Source organism: Papio anubis, chromosome 7, assembly GCF_008728515.1.
Source record: "Papio anubis isolate 15944 chromosome 7, Panubis1.0, whole genome shotgun sequence".
Taxonomy (NCBI): domain Eukaryota; kingdom Metazoa; phylum Chordata; class Mammalia; order Primates; family Cercopithecidae; genus Papio; species Papio anubis.
Window position 1 is genome coordinate 132,062,285 of NC_044982.1, and position 14,294 is coordinate 132,076,578.

Sequence of the window (14,294 nt, forward strand, 5' to 3'; positions counted from 1 at the left end):
ATACAATTCAGTGGCTTTTGGTGTATTCATAGAATTGTGCAACTATCACCACAACCATTTTCATAATCCCTAAAGAACACTTCATACCCTTTAGCCACCCCACCCTGACCCTGCTCCCCTCAATCCCTTATGGCCCTAGGCAACCACTAATCTATTTTATGTCTCAATAAATTTGTCTGTTCTGGAAATTTCATATACATGGAATCATATAATATGTGGTCTTTGTGACTGACTTTTACTTAAGATGTTTTCAAGGTTCATCCATGTTGCAGCACCTATCAGTACTTTATTTCTTTTTATTGGCAAGTAATATTCTGTTGTATATAACACATGTAATTTACCTGTTTATCAGTTGGTAGCTTTGGGTTATTTGGGTTGTTTCTACTGTCTGGCAATTTTAAATACTTTGAATATGCGTGTATAAGTTTTTGTGTGCACATATGTTTTCATTTCTCTTGGTTATATAGCCAGGAATGGAATTGCTGGGTCATATGGAAATCTTGTGTTGACCTTTTGAGGAATTGCTGTTTTCCAAACTGCCTGTACCATTTTACATTCCTACCAGTAGTGCATGAAGGTCCTAATTTCTACACATCCTCACCAACATCTACTAGATTATCTTTTTGATTATAGCCATACTGCAAGGGTAAAAGAGTTACCTCATTGTGGTTTTGATTTGCATTTCCCTAATAACTAATGATGCTGAACATCTTTTCATGTGCTTAATGGCATTTGTCTATTTTCTTTGGAGAAATGTCCTTAAGATCTTTGCCCATTTTTTAAATTGGATTTTTAAAAATTAATAATAAGAACTTTTAAGTTATATGTTTAGATACAAGTCCCTTATCAGATGTATGATTTGCAAATAGTTTTCCCATACAGTGGGTTGTCTTTCACTTTATGGTACTCTTTGAGGCACAAAAGTTTTAAATTTTGATGAAGTCCAGTTTATCTAACATTTATTTGATTGCCTATGCTTTTGGTGTCATATTTAAGGGGAGAATGTATTTTAAGTAAACTATCCTAGCTTAAAACATTTTATATTAGTGTACCATTGTGAAAATAAAAATATACTGTTTGCGATTGCTTTGTAAAATGTGATAAGAATTATGTAATATAGCACATCGTGAGATTTAGTAAGAAAATGTGCCCCCTTTATTAATACCCTTATATTTTTCTTTTGTATGGTCATATTTAAAAACCCTGCTTTTTAAACATTTTGGTCTTGTATAATTAGCATTATCTTGTAATAAGTTTTAATATCAAATTCACTTAGATATAATTTGTAGGCAGTAAATTCACACTTTTTAGTGTACAATTCTATGAGTTTTGACAAATGTATGCAGTAATGTAAGTATCACTATAATTGAGACATAGAACAGTTCCATCAGACCCCCCAAATTCCCTGTGAATTTAGTCAAGGCCTTCCCTAATCCCAGCCCCAGGCAACCACTGATGTGTTTGCTTTTTAAATTTTGGCCTTTTCCCAAATGTCACATAAATAGAATCACATAGGATATAGCCTTTTGAATCTGATTGTTTTTTTTTTCAGTTAGCATAAAAGATTTGATATGGTTTGACTGTGTCCCCACCCAAATTTCATCTTGAATTCCCACGTGTTGTGGGAGGAAGCCAGTGGGAGGTAATTGAATCGTGGGGGCAACTCTTGCCTGTGCTGTTCTTGTGATGACGAAAAAGTCTCAGGAGATCTGATGGTTTTAAAAGGGGGAGTTTCCCAGCACAAATTCTCTTCTCTTGTCTGCTGCCATGTGAGACATGCCTTTCACCTTCCAACATGATTGTGAGGCCTCCTCAGCCATGTGGAACTGTGAGTCCAATAAACCTCTTTCTTTTGTAGATTGCCCAGTCTTAGGTATGTCTTTATCAGCAGCATGAAAATGAACTAATACAGTATATTGGTACCAGTAGAGTTGGGCGCTGATGCAAATGTTGAAGTGACCTTGCAACTGGGTAAGAGGCAGAGGTTGGAAAAGTTTGGAGGGCTCAGAAGAATACAGAAAAATGTGGGAAAGTTTGGAACTCCCTAGGGACTTGTTGAGTGGCTTTGACCAATGTACTGATAATGATATGGACAATGAAATCTAGGCTGTGGTGGTCTCAGATGGAGATGAGGAACTTGTTGGGAACTAAAGCAAAGGCGACTCTTGTTACGTTTTAGTAGAGAGACTGGTAGCATTTTGCCCCTTTCCTAGAGATCTGTGGGACTTTGAAATTGAGAGATGATTTAGGGTGTCTGGTGGAAGAAATTTCTAAGCAGCAAAGCACTCAAGAGGTGACTTGGTGTTGTTAAAGGCATTCAGTTTTAAAAGGGAAACAGCACAAAAGTTTGGAAAATTGCAGCCTGACAATGCAGTGGAAAAGAAAATCCCATTTTCTGAGGAGAAATTCAAGCCAGCTGCAGAAATTTGCATAAGTCATGAGGAGATGAATGTTAATCCCCAAGACAATGGGGAAAATGTCCCCCAAGGCATGTCAGAGATCTTCACAGCAGCCCCTCCCATCACAGGCCCGGAGGCCTAGGAGGCATGATTGGTTTTGAAATGTGAGGACATGAGATTTGGGAGGGTCCTGGGGTAGAATATGGTTTGGCTGTGTCCCCACCCAAATTTAATCTTGAATTCCCACGTGTTGCAGGAAGGACCCGGTGGGAGGTAATTGAATCATGGGGGCAGGTCTTTCCTGTGCTGTTCTCATGATAGTGAATAAGTCTCAGGAGATCTGATGGTTTTAAAAATGGGAGTTTCCCTGCACAAGCTCTCTCGTCTGCCACCATGTGAGACGTGCCTTTACCTTCTGCCATCATTGTGAGGTCTCCCCAGACACGTGAAACTGTGAGTGCAATAAATCTCTTTCTTTTGTAAATTGTACAGTCTTGGGTATGTCTTTATCAGCAGCATGAAAATGGACTAATACAACATGCAGTATTTATCCCTATTATAGTCCATTTCTTTTTATTGCTGAGTAGTGTAAACACTGAATGAATATACTTCAGTTTCTTTCCCCAGTCATCCAGTAATAAAACTTAATTATAGTATTTAATAGTCTAAACTTGTGTTTCCAATATGGTAGCCACTTACATTTGTGGCTAAATTGTGATGTGCTGTAACTGTAAAGTAAAAATCAGATTTTGAAAAATTCATGTAAAACAGAATGAAGAATGTAAAATATATCAAAATCTCTTAATATTTTTTGTATTGGTTATATGTTGAAATAATATTTGAATATATGAGGTTAAGTGAAATACATTACTAAAATTAATTTTACCAGTTTCTGTTTCACCTGTTAAAGTGGCTACTAGAAATTTTGTAATTACATAAGTATGCTGTATTCTATTTCTATTGGTCTAAGAAATATATATAATGGGTGTAAAGGGAAAAAGCTGTAGTGTCTGGGGGAACATCCATGTTTTAATTTGTCATGACTTTACCATTTACCATTATGCACCCAAGTTCTGGTCACATCACTGTTCTAGTCTCACATAATCTTGAAACACTGGTTATATTTTTGATTCTTTTCATGTTCTTGGCCATCATCTCCAATCCTGTGCAATATTTCTTCCAAATGTTTTTCATTCATCGCTTCTTTTCAATTCCCATTTTGTGTCCATTTTCCATTTCTTATCCATTGTATCCTGTACTTTGTCAGTAGGTTAATGTTCCCAGAGGGTGACATTGATTATACTTTTCCCTTTGTAGAGGGATAATTTTTTTCCCTTTGTATGGGGATGATTTTTTGAGTGCCATATGCCAGATAAAATGCATTTTATAGAAAGGGAAACTGAGTGGCCAGGCATGGTGGCTCATGCCTGTTATCCCAGCACTTTGGGAGGCCAAGGCAGGCAGATCAGGAGGTCAGGAGATTGAGACCATCCTGGCTAACACGGTGAAACCCTGTGTCTACTAAAAATACAAAAAAATGCCATTCCAAGATGGCCAAATAGGAATAGCTCTGGTTTGCAGCTCCCAGCATGATTGATGCAGAAGACAGGTGATTTCTGCATTTCCAACTGAGGTACCTGGTTCATCTCGTTGGGACTGGTTGGACAGTGGGTGCAGCCCATGGAGGGCGAGCCAAAGCAGAGCGGGTGTTGCTTCACCCAGGAAGTGGAAGGGGTTGGGGGATTTCCCTTCCCTAGCCAAGGGAAGTTGTGACTGACTGTACCTGGAAAAACAGGACACTGCTGCCCAAATACTGCACTTTTCCCAAGGTCTTAGCAACCGGCAGACAAGGAGATTCTCTCCTGTGCCTGGCTTGGCGGGTCACATGCCCACGGAGCCTTGCTCACTGCTAGTATAGCAGTCTGAGATCGAACTGCGAGGCGGCAGCCTGGCTGGTGGTGGGGCGTCCGCCATTGCTGAGGCTTGAGTAGGTAAACAAAGTGGCCAGGAAGCTTGAACTGGGCAGAGACAACCGCAGCTCAGCAAGGCATACTGTCCCTATAGACTGCACCTCTGTGGGCAGGGCATAGCTGAACAAAAGGCAGGAGACAACTTCTGCAGACTTAGATGTCCCTGTCTGACAGCTCTGAAGAGAGCAGTGGTTGTCCCAGCACGGCATTTGAGCTTTGAGAATGGACAGACTGCCTCCTCAAGTGGGTCCCTGACCCCAAAGTAGCCTGTGAGACACCTCCCAGTAGGGGCCGACGGACACCTCATGTAGGCGGGTGCCCTTCTGGGATGAAGCTTCCGGAGGAAGCATCAGCCAGCAATAACTGCTGTTCTGCAATATTTGCTGTTCTGTAGCCTCCACTGGTGATACCCAGGCAAACAGGGTCTGGAGTGGATCTCCAGCAAACTCCAACAGACCTGTAGCTGAGGGACCTGTTAGAAGGAAAACTAACAAACAGAAAAGAATAGGATCAACATCAACAAAAAGGACATCTACACCAAAACCCCATCTGTAGGTCACCAACATCAAACACCAAAGGTAGATAAAATCACAAAGATGGGGAGAAACCAGAGCAGAAAAGCTGAAAATTCTAAAAACCAGAGTGCCTCTTCTCCGAAGAATTGTAGCTCCTTGCCAGCAACAGAACAAAGCTGCATGGAGAATGACTTTGATGAGTTAACAGAAGTAGGCTTCAGAAGGTTGGTAATAACAAACTCCGAGCTAAAGGAGCATTTTCAAACCCATCGCAGGGAAAATAAAAACCTTGAAAAAAGGTTAGACAAATGGCTAACTAGAATAAAAAATGTAGAGAAGACCTTAAATGACCTGATGGAGCTGAAAACCATGGCACGAGAACTTTGTGATGCATGCGGAAGCTTCAATAGCCGATTAAATCAATTGAAAGAAAGGGTATCAGGGATTGAAGATCAAATTAATGAAATAAAGTGAGAAGAGAAGTTTAGAGACAAAAGAGTAAAAAGAAATGAACAAAGCCTTCAGGAAATACGGGACTATGTGGAAAGACCAAATCTGCGGTTGATTGGTATACCTGAAAGTGATGGGGAGAATGGAACCAAGTCGGGAAACACTTTTCAGGATATTTCCCAGGAGAACTTCCCCAACCTAGCAAGACAGGACAACATTCAAATTCAGGAAATACACAGAGCACCACAAAGATATTCCTCAAGAAGTGCAACACCAAGATACATACCTGTCAGGTTCACCAAGTTTGAAATGAAGGAAAAAATGTTAAGGGCAGCTAGAGAGAAAGGTCGGGTTACCCACAAAGGGAAGCCCATCAGACTAACAGTGGATCTCACGGCAAAAACCCTACAAACCAGAAGAGAGTGGGGACCAATATTCAACATTCTTAAAAGAATATTCAACCCAGAATTTCATGCCCAGCCAAACTAAGCTTCGTAAGTGAAGGAGAAATAAAATCATTTACAGACAAGCAAATGCTGAGAGATTTTGTCACCACCAGGCCTGCCTTACAAGAACTCCTGAAGGAAGCACTAAACATGGAAAGAAACAACCAATACCAACCACTGCAAAACACGCCAAATGGTAAAGATCATCGATGCAATGAAGAAACTGCATCAATTAATATAACCAGCTAACCTCATGACAGGATCAAATTCACACATAACAATATTAACCTTAGATGTAAATGGGTGAATGCCCCAATTAAAAGACACAGACTGGCAAATTGGATAAAGAGTCAAGATCCTTCAGTGTGGTTTATTCAGGAGACCCAACTCATGTGCAGAGACACACACAGGCTCAAAATAAAGGGATGGAGGAAGACCTACCAAGCAAACTGAAAGCCAAAAACAGCAGGGGTTGCAATCCTAGTCTCTGATATACAGATTTTAAACCAACAAAGATCAAAAGAGACAAAGAAGGCCATTACATAATGGTAAAGGGATCAATTCAACAAGAAGACCTAACTATCCTAAATATATATGCACCCAATACAGAAGCAACCAGATTCATAAAGCAAGTCCTTAGAGACCTACAAAGAGACTTAGACTGCCACACAATAATAATGGGAGACTTTTACACCCCACTGTCAATATTAGAAAGATCAACAAGACAGGTTAACAAGGATATCCAGGACTTGAACTCAGCTCTGCACCAAGCAGACCTAATAGACATCTACAGAACTCTCCACCCCAAATCAACAGAATATACATTCTTCTTAGCACCACATCACACTTATTCTAAAATTGACCACAAATTGTAAATAAAGCACTCCTTAGCAAATGTAAAAGAACAGAAATCACACCAAACTGTCTCTCAGACCACAGTGCAATCAAATTAGAACTCAGGTTTAAGAAACTAACTTAAAACCACACAACTACATGGAAACTGAACAACCTGCTTCTGAATGACTACTGGGTAAATAATGAAATGAAGGCAGAAATAAAGTTGTTCTTTGAAACCAATGAGAACAAAGATACAACATACCAGACTCTCTGGGGCACATGTAAAGCAGTGTGTATAGGGAAATTTATAGCACTAAATGCCCACAAGAGAAAGCAGGAAAGATCTAAAATCGACACCCTAGCATCACAATTGAAAGAACTAGAGAAGCAAGAGGAGACAAATTCAAAAGCTAGCAGAAAGCAAGAAATAACCTAAGATCAGAGCAGAATTGAAGGAGATAGAGACACGAAAAACCCTTCAAAAAAATCAATGAATCCAGGAGCTGACTTTTTGAATTTTGTCTAAAAACAAAATTGATAGAACACTAGCAAGACTAATAAAGAAAAGAGAGAAGAATCAAATAGACAAAATAAAAAGTGATAAAAGGGATATCACCACGGATCTCACAGAAATATAAACTACCATCAGAGAATACTATAAACACCTCTATGCAAATAAACTAGAAAATCTAGAAGAAATGGATAAATTCCTGGACACATACTCCCACCCAAGACTAAACGAGGAGGAAGTTGAATCTCTGATTAGACCAATAACAGGCTCTGAAATTGAGGAAATAATTAATAGCCTACCAACCAAAAAAAATTCAGGACCAGATGGATTCACAACCAAATTCTACCAGAGGTACAAAGGGAGCTGATACCATTTCTTCTGAAACTATTTCAATCAACAGAAAAAGAGGGAATCCTCCCTAACTCATTTTATGAGGTCAGCATCATCCTGATACCAAAGCCTGTCAGAGACACAACATAAAATAATTTTAGACCAATATCCCTGATGAACATCTATGTGAAAATCCTCAATAAAATACTGGCAAACTGAATGCAGCAGCACATCAAAAAGCTTATCCATCACGATCAAGTCAGCTTCATCCCTGGGAGGCAAAGCTGGTACAACATATGCAAATCAATACACATAATCCATCACATAAACAGAATCAAAGACAAAAACTACATGATTATCTCAGTAGATGTAGAAAAGACCTTCGACAAAATTCAACAGCCTTACATTCCAAAAAATTCTCAATAAACCAGGTATTGATGGAATGCATCTCAAAATAATAAGAGTTATTCATGACAAACGCACAGCCAATATCATACAGAATGGGCAAAAACTGGAAGCATTCCGTTTGAAACCTGGCGCAGGACAAGGATGCCCTCTCTTAGCACTCCTATTCAACATGGTGTGGTGTTGGAAGTTCGGGCCAGGGCAGTCAGGCAAGAGAAAGCAATAAAGGGTATTCAGCTAGGAAAAGAGGAAGTCAAATTGTCCCTATTTGCAGATGACACGATTTTATATGTAGAAAACCCCATCGTCTCAGCCCAAAACCTCCTTAAGCTGATAAGCAACTTCAGCAAACTCAGTGTGCGAAAATCACAAGCATTCCTATACACCAATAACACACAGCCAAATCGTGAATGAACTCCCATTCACAATTGCTACAAAGAGAATCAAATACCTAGTAATCCAACTTACAACGGATGTGAAGGACCTCTTCAAGGAGAATGACAAACCACTGCTAAACAAAATAAAAGAGGACACAAACAAAGGAAGAACATTCTGTGCTCATGGATAGGAAGAATCAATATCGTGAAAATGGCCCTACTGCCCAAGGTAATTTATAGATTCAATGCCATCCCCATCAAGCTGCCAGTGACTTTCTTCACAGAATTGGAAGAAACTACTTTAAAGTTCATATGGAACCAAAAAAAGCGCCCGCATTGCCAGGACAATCCTAAGCCAAAAGAACAAAGCTGGAGGCATCTTGCTACCTGACTTCAAACTATACTACAAGGCTCCAGTAACCAAAACAGCATGGTACTGGTACCAAAACAGAGATATAAACCAATGGAACAGAACAGAGGCCTCAGAATCTACAACCACACATCTACAACCATTTGATCTTTGACAGACCTGACAAAAACAAGAAATGGAGAAAGGATTCCCTATTTAATAAATGGTGCTGGTAAAACTGGTTAGCCATATGTAGAAAGCTGAAACTGGATCCCTTCCTTATACCTTATATGAAAATTAATTCAAGATGAATTAAAGACTTAAATGTTAGACCTAAAACTGTAAAAACCCTAGAAGAAAACCTAGGCAATACCATTGAGGCCATAGGCATGGGCAAGGACTTCATGACTAAAACACCAAAAGCAATGGCAACAAAAGCCAAAATAGACAACTGGGATCTAATTAAACTAAAGAGCTTCTGCACAGCAAAAGAAACTACCATCAGAGTGAACAGGCAACCTACAGAATGGGAGAAAATTTTTTGCAATCTACCCGTCTGACAAAGGGCTGATAATCAGAATCTACAAAGAGCTCAAACAAATTTACAAGAAAAAAACAACCCCATCAAAAAGTGGGCAAAGGATATGAACAGACATGACTCAAAAGAAGACATTTATGCAGCCAACAGACACATGAAAAAATGCTCATTGTCACTCGTCATCAGAGAAATGCAAATCAAAACCACAGTGAGATACCATCTCACACCAGTTAGAATGGCGATCATTAAAATGTCAGGAAACAGCAGATGCCTGGAGAGGATGTGGAGAAATAGGAGCGCTTTTACACTGTTGGCAGAGTGCAAATTAGTTCAACCATTGTGGAAGACAGTGTGGCGATTCCTCAAGGATCTAGAACTAGAAATGCCATTTGACCCACCAATCCCATTACTGGGTGTATACCCAAAGCATTATAAATCATGCTCCTATAAACACACATGCACACGTATGTTTATTGCAGCACTATTCACAATAGCAGAGACTTGGAACCAACCCACATCTCCATCAATGATAAACTGGATTAAGAAAATGTGGCATATATACACCATGGAATACTCTGCAGCCATAAAAAAGGATGAGTTCATGTCCTTTGCAGGAACATGGATGAAGCTGGAAACCATCATTCTCAGCAAACTCTCACGAAGACAGAAAACCAAACACCGCATGTTCTCACTCATAGGTGGGAATTGAACAATGACACCACTTGGACACAGGGCAGCAACATCACACATCGGGGCCTATTGGGGGCTGGGGAGCTGGGGGAAGGATAGCATTAGGAGAAATACCTAATGTAAATGACGAGTTGTTGGGTGCAGCAAACAACATGACACATGTGTACCCATGTGTCACACCTGCACATTGTGCACATGTACCCTAGAACTTAAACTATAATAATAAAAAACATTAAAGTACAAAAAAATTAGCCCGGCACGTTGGCGGGCGCCTGTAGTCTCAGCTACTCGGGAGGCTGAGGCAGGAGAATGGCGTGGCGTGAACCTGGGAGTTGGAGCTTGCAGCGAGCCTACATGGCGCCACTGCACTCCAGCCTGGGCAAGAGAGCGAGACTCCATCTCAAAACAACAACAACAACAACAACAACAAAAAACAAAGGGAAACTGAGTTTGATGGTGAAGCAAATTACCCAAGTTTATATATAGGTAGTGGCAGAATAGGATTCAAACTGTGTCTGACACCACAGTCTGTGTTTTTTCCACAAATCATATCATTCCCGAATCCCCCAAAATTAAATGAATGTAAGTACCAGCTATTTCAAAATCTTATCACTGTTTAAGAGTTTAATACTTTAAACTTTTATTTCACAATGAATGTACTAAGCGGTTATGATATATTGGCTATCTGAAGGCTTTTATAAAAACTTCCATTGGCTCTGAACTTTCCAGCTTGCATCCCTATCTACCCTGCCAGGTAGGCATAATAATTCTCATGGGTCATGTAACCATGAGAACTCAAGATTGAATCATTCTTTGCTAAGTCTCATTTTATATCTCTATACAAACAAACCTCAGTGTACAGTTCACAGAAATGCCAGAGCTTGAGTTTGATGGACTTGCTTTTATAAATCTGCAAAAGTCAACCGTTTTAAAAATTGTTATATATAACTTAAGCTTCTAATGCTAACAGACGGAGTTTTCTAAAATACAAAAACAGAAACCAATTTGTTTTGGCATTGGATTTTGTTTTTCTGTTAGTGATTTCTTTAAAATCAACTTTATTGAAGAATAACTTAAATACAATAAAATATACTTGTTTTTAGCTTATAATTCAATACGTTTTCACAAATTAATATTCCCTCATAACTACCACCGTAATTCAGATAATGAAAATTTATATTACCCTCCCAGAATATCCTTTGTACTCTGCCCCATAAATCTCCGACCTCTAATCATGGCCCCAGGCAGCCAGTGAGCTATATTTTTTCACTATAAATTACATTTTCCTTTTCTAAAATTTCATACCAGTGGAATCATGAATATGGACTTTTGTATATCTGGTTATTTTTCTTCATCATTTTTTTTTTTTTTTTGAGACGGAGTCTCGCTCTGTCGCCCAGGCTGGAATGCAGTGGCGTGATCTTGGCTCACTGCAAGCTCTGCCTCCCAGGTTCACACCATTCTCCTGCCTCAGAGTCCTGAGTAGCTGGGACTACAGGCGCCCGCCACCAAGGCTGGCTAATTTTTCTGTATTTTTAGTAAAGACAGGGTTTCGCTGTGTTAGCCAGGATGGTCTTGATCTCCTGACCTCATGATCCACCTGCCTCGGCCTCCCAAAGTGCTAGGATTACAGGCATGAGCCACCGCGCCCGGCCTTCAGCATATTTTTAAGGTTCATCAATGTTGTTACATGTTTTGTGGTTAATTTCCTTGTATTGCTCCATATTATTTATTTATGGAGTGTGGCTATCAAAAATCCACAGTGAATTTCCATGTACAAGTATTCTGTGTGAACACATGTTTTTGTGTATACCAAATACTTAGGAGTGGAATTTGTGAATTTTATGGAAAGTGTATGCTTAACTTTTTAAGCAACTGCTAAACTGTGTTCCATAGTGATTGTACCATTTTACATTCCCACTAGCAATATATGAGAATTAGAGTTACTCTGTATCATCATCAACACTTGGGATTATTATCTTTTTAATTTTAGCCATTCTAGAGGGGAAGAAATAGTATCTCATTGTGGTTTAATTTGTATTTCCTTTAGTTATCCGTAGTTATAATGGATATTGAACATCTTTTCATGTGTTTATTGGCCATTCATATATCCTTTTTGTGATGTATTTGTTCATTTTTTTTGCCCATTCAAAAATACTAAGTTGCAAATTCTTTGTTTCCCTATGTAATTCCTTTATTAGAAGAATATATATTTTGAATAGTTTCTCCCAATCTGACTTGGCTTTATCTTCTCAACAGTGTGTTTCAAAAGTTTTAAATTTTGATGAATTAAAAAATATTATTTTCTTGTGGCTTGTGCTTTTTTCCCCAAAATATTATTTTCTTGGGGTTTGTGCTTTTTTTCCTCATTCTATCCAAGAAATCTTTATCCACTCCAAAGTCATGAGAGTTTTTTCCTGATTTCTTCTAGAAGTGTTATTTTGTGTGTGTGTGTGTGTGTGTGTACCTCAAAATCATATATAAATTGACTTGTACTCTATTTCAAGTTCATTTTGTGTGTGATAAGGGTCAGGGTTCACTTTCTTCCGTATGGATAATAATTCAGTTCTTTCCCCATTTGCTTACCATGGCACCAGTGAAGGAAATGAATTGGCTGTATTTATGTATGGATCTTCTTTGAACTATTCTGTTATATTGATATATACATTTGATACAATTCATTAGGAAAGCCACGTGCACTGGAGTTTTCTTTTGGAAGGATTTCAATTACCAATTCAGTTTATTTAATGGATACAAGTCTGTTCTGATTTTCTGCTGCTTTTTGAGTCAGCTTTGCTAATTTATGTTTTTCATGATATTTGTCCACTTCATCTAAGTCAGAGTTACTGGCATAAATTTGTCCATAATATTCCTTTATTATATTTATTATATTTATAATACCTGTATGATGTGTAATAATGGCCCCTCTTTCATTTCTGATACTGATAATTTGTCTCTTCTGTCATTTTTTCTTAATCAGTCCTACTTTAAATTTATTTACAAATCTCAAGAATAATGCATTTTCTACCCTCACTTTCTGAGAAGTCGATTCCCTCTCCCATTTTTGGAGATGATTATTAAACAGTTGGTCTTTTTTCCTCAACTTTGTAACACCCCTTCCAACATCCTTATTCTTGACTCATGACTCAGATTCCTTTTTCATTAAGGAAACAATCAAAAGATCATCCTTTCACTAAATTTACAACCTCGCTGCCTCTATACCACTCCCCACTCCAGTTACAGTGAATTAGTACCTCTTCTGTCTAAAGCTGGCCCCTTCACTTGTGCACTGAATGCCATATACTCTCTTCTCCTCAAGGACTTCGCACTGGCAATTGTCCTTTCTCTTGCAAAATCAAATTTACTCTTATCAGATTATACTCATTAGTGTACAAACATTTCATAGAATCATTCATATATTTATTTATTTTAAAACTTCTTTAGATCTTACATCTACCTCCAGTCCTATATCATTGCTCCCCTTTATAGTGAAGCTTCCCAAAATTATTGTTTATACTCAATGTCTCTATACCTCATGTGCCATTTTCTCCTGAAAATACTTTGCTTAGGCTTCCATCTCTACTCTGCCATTGAAACTACTCTTAAAAAGGTCACCAATAATCCACATTGCAGTTGTGGTCCATTGTACTTGGTCAGTTATTCTTGACATGAATTTATATCTCAGCAATATTTGAAATAGTTGATTACTTCTTCCTTGAAACACTATTCATTTGGCTTCTAGAGCACCATAGTCATGATTCTCCCTCATTTTCCTGGCCTTACATAGTAGAGTGCTCAAGTCTCTTTATATCTAATCCTTAGATGATCTCATTCAGTTCCATGACTTTATATACCATCTATATATATATGTTATTCATACTCACATTTCCGTTTCTTGCCCTTACCGCTTCCTTTCTGCCCACTTGATATCTCTATTGTGTGTTAAAGTTCACATGTCCTAAAGGAAGCTCTTGCTTCCCTGCCCTTAGCAAACCTGCTTCTCTTCCTTCTCCCTCTCTTAGTAAAAGGCATCACCCAGTTGTTCAGTCTAAAATTGAAGAGTCATCTTGATCTATCTCTTTTCCTATATCCAGATCCAGCTCACCAACAAATCCTGTCAATTCTGTCTTCAAAATCCATGGAATAAACCACTTCTCAAAACATTAATTACTTCTACCCAAGCCCAAGCCACTGTCTTTTATTTAAACTATTATAATAACCTCCTAGATTGGCAATACCACAGTGGCCAGAGCAATCCCTATAAAATTTAAGTCAGAGTTGGGTGCGGTGGCTTACGCCTGTAATCTCAGCACTTAGGGAGGCCGAGGTGGGCGGATCACAAGGCCAGGAGATTGAGACCATCCTGGCTAACCTGGTGAAACCCCGTCTCTACTAAAAGTACAAAAAATTAGCCGGCATGGTGGCGGGTGCCTGTAGTCCCAGCTGCTTGGGAGGCTGAGGCAGGAGAATGGCATGA

General features: G+C 38.9%; 1 protein-coding gene across 6 annotated transcripts in view; it reads left to right on the top strand.

Annotated features, from left to right (window-relative positions):
• LOC116275966 (testis-expressed protein 9) overlaps positions 1-14,294 on the top strand; it is a 67,355-nt gene that overhangs the window by 29,487 nt on the left and 23,574 nt on the right. The window lies entirely within an intron of this gene.